Source organism: Pithys albifrons, unplaced genomic scaffold (genome assembly GCF_047495875.1).
Source record: "Pithys albifrons albifrons isolate INPA30051 unplaced genomic scaffold, PitAlb_v1 scaffold_44, whole genome shotgun sequence".
In the NCBI taxonomy this organism is placed as follows: Eukaryota; Metazoa; Chordata; class Aves; order Passeriformes; family Thamnophilidae; genus Pithys; species Pithys albifrons.
The window spans coordinates 247,952-251,355 of NW_027286059.1; the positions used below are offsets into that span (position 1 = coordinate 247,952).

Genomic DNA, 3,404 nt, shown 5'->3' on the forward strand with positions numbered 1-3,404 from the left:
CAGGGCTGGCAAACAGCCCAGTGCTGGTCATGGGATGTGGCCACCAGCAGGAAACACTCTGTATGTGCCAAAGGTACAGGAAATGGCAGGGACAGTGCTGGGAGCAGAGACTGTGCTGTCCCCAGCCAGGGGACACTCGGGGTAGTGGAACTGTGACAGGTTTGAAAGTTTTCCTCTTGCAGCCTCATGATGGGGCTGTTCCCAACAGAGTCATGGGGCAGGTCATGAGGGAGACAACAAGATTTTCTGAAGGTTGTGGAGAGTCCTCATTTCAAACAGTAAAAACTCCATGGATGATGTCTGAATTTCCTAGTCCCTTTTATCAATGGAAATATTTATTCTTCCCTTTACCTTCTTTATCTCCTTTAATCTTCATGTCCCCTCTCCCCTGCTTGGACACCTGTGACTGAGAGCATTTGTTTCTCTGTTGGGTGCTCACTGAAGCTGTGCAGGCAGCTCAGAGGGGTGACCCATGGAGGTGTGTGTGCCTCTGGCTGCATCCCACTGCCCAGCTGTTCTCTGTGCTCTGGGAAAGGGCAGGAATGCTGCCTGCTGGAGGGCAAAGCTGCTCCTGCCTGCAGAACCCTTTCTGCCTGCACAGGGGAAATGCTGCCCAGCCAGGCTGGTTTGCTGCTGTGCAGGGAAAGGGACAGGCCAGAAGGGAGGGCAGGGGGACAGAACAGACAGGGAAACGTCCAGTGTATTTGAGGAGGCAAGTGGGAGAAATCTTATTGGTATAGACAGAGTTGTTCTTGGAATCACACCCAGGAATGTCAGGGCTCTGGCAGGTGCCCACACCTGAGCTGGGCTCATGACCTGCTCACACACCCAGGCTGTTCAGAGACACGAGTCCTTCCCTTGCACACACACAGACAGTTCCTGGCAGCAGGTGCAGTGTCTCCCTGGGCTCCTGCTGCCACTGCCAGGGGCTGGAGGCACCTCAGCCCTGTGGGGTGTCACCTGCTCTGCCCCTCTCTGAGATGCCCTACAGCCCAAGGGAATGACACGGGGAACTCTGTGCTCAGAAGCACATCCCAGGGCTGCATCCAGGGGGTTTCCCAGGGCACATGAGTCTAAAATGGAAGTGACATCAGGACACTGCCTGTCCCATTAGATTTATGGCACCCCAGGAACAGCTGATGCTGTTTGTGCTCACTCAAGTTCATGTCCCCTCACAGACATGATATACATGCTGAAGTCCCCTCTGTATGGAGCAAACATGAACTTCTGACCTGATCCCTTGATGCCTCTCTGTGGAGAGATAAATGTCCTCTTGGAGGTGGGGTGAGAGGCCAGTGCCAGGAATTGTGTTCTCAGGGGCTGGTCTGTGAGAATTGCTCGGGGTCACCTTCCCAGGCTGTCCATGGAACAAAGACACAGCCCAGACCCTGCTCTGCTGGTGCTTCGGACCCATCCCAGGAAATCTGGCTGTGCAAGGAAACTGCTTTGTGCCCCCACCCTGCACACTCACATTCTGCAACTGGGCACTGGGATTTACGTTACCAGGACACTTCCTTGAGCACATTCCTATTGGCAACTTTGGAGAAAGCTGAAAGCCTTCCTGCCCTGCCCTCAGGAGATGCCCTTCCCTGATGGAGCTGCTGTTGTGCAGCCCAGCTGTGTCCCAGCAGTCCCCACGGCCTGTCCCTGCCTGTGAGCCCAGGACAGACATGCAGCAGGATGTGACCAAGTTGCAAGAGCACTAAGGCCTTATAGCAACAGTAGGGTTGGAAGAAGAGTGTGGAAGTGGAAAAGGAGCAGGTATAAAAAGACAAAGTGCTGGTGCTCCCTGGCAATGCTGCTGCTCTGTGATAGTCTTACTCTCTCCCTCTGCACACAGGCACTGCCACTGGCCTTCCTGTGGCCACAAAAGAAGGAACTTGAACAAACAAACTGCACCAATATCTTTTATTTGCTTTAAATATTAAAATGATCATTCTCTCATTTACACCATCTCCAAGTAAAACACAAAAGATTAAGGATTAAAGAAAAACTGAGGATCAAAAATAAAGTTTACTTGCACACAACTTAAGAAGAAAAAAGAAAAAATAAGCACCATAATCCTCACCCAAAACCTGAGACAGAAGGTTGGACAGGTAATGAGTTTCTTTATGAGTGATTTGCACATGAAAACAGGCAGGTATTTACTGTAAAAATGCATCGAGTCATTATTTTCCTCACAGCATCCTTGAGTTCCTTATTTCTCAGGCTGTAGATGAAGGGGTTCAGTGCTGGAGGAACCACCGAGTACAGAACTGACAATGCCAGGTCCAGAGATGGGGAGGAGATAGTGGGAGGTTTAAGGTAGGCAAAAAATGATGTGCTGATAAAGAGGGAGACCACAGCCAGGTGAGGGAGGCACGTGGAAAAGGCTTTGTGCCGTCCCTGCTCAGAGGGGATCCTCAGCACAGCCCTGAAGATCTGCACATAGGAGAAAACTATGAAAATGAACAACCAAAGACTAAAAAGGCACTAAGCACAATAAGCCCAAGTTCCCTGAGGTAGAAGTGTGAGCAAGAGAGCTTGAGGATCTGGGGGATTTCACAGAAGAACTGGCCCAGGGCATTGCCCTGGCACAGGGGCGGGGAAAATGTATTGGCTGTGAGCAGCAGAGCATTGAGAAAGCCACTGGCCCAGGCAGCTGCTGCCATGTGGGCACAAGCTCTGCTGCCCAGGAGGGTCCCGTAGTGCAGGGGTTTGCAGATGGCAACGTAGCGGTCGTAGCACATGATGGTGAGGAGGGAAAACTTTGCTCCAAGGAATAAAATAAGGAAGAAGACCTGTGCAGCACATCCCATGTAGGAGATGGTTGTGGTGTCCCAGAGGGAGTTGTGCATGGCTTTGGGGACACTGGTGCAGTTGGAGCCCAGGTCTGTGAGGGACAGGTTGAGCAGGAAGAAGTGCATGGGGGTGTGCAGGTGGTGGTCGCAGGCTACGACGCTGATGATGAGGCCGTTGCCCAGGAGGGCAGCCAGGGAGATGCCCAGGAAGAGACACAAGTGCAGGAGCTGCAGCTGTCGCGTGTCTGCCAATGGCAGGAGGAGGAACTGGCTGATGGAGCTGCTGTTGGGCATTTTGTTCCTCAGAATATTTTGATCTGTTGAGGAGGAAAAGACAGGAATTATTTAGGCCAGATTTCTACAAGCAAAACACTGCATATGTCACAGCCACTCCACTCTCAGGCTCTCTCCCCACAGTCAGACTTCCTGCAGCTCCTTCCCCTGAGATCTGGGGTTTGCTGCATAAGGGGCCCACTGGAAGCAGTAACTCTGTGATGGGCTCCTGAGGAGTCCTTCTTGTTTATCAGTGAGAGGGAACTTGGAACACAGGGTGACCTCTAAATGTACTCACAGAATCACAGAATATTCTGAGCTGGAAAGGACCCTCAAGGATCATGGAGTCCA

At 51.9% G+C, this 3,404-nt stretch overlaps 1 pseudogene; it reads right to left on the reverse strand.

Annotated features, from left to right (window-relative positions):
- Positions 1 to 1,152: 1,152 nt before the first annotated feature.
- Positions 1,153 to 2,729, reverse strand: LOC139685198 (olfactory receptor 14J1-like; annotated as a pseudogene).
- Between the last annotated feature and the right edge of the window lie 675 nt (positions 2,730 to 3,404).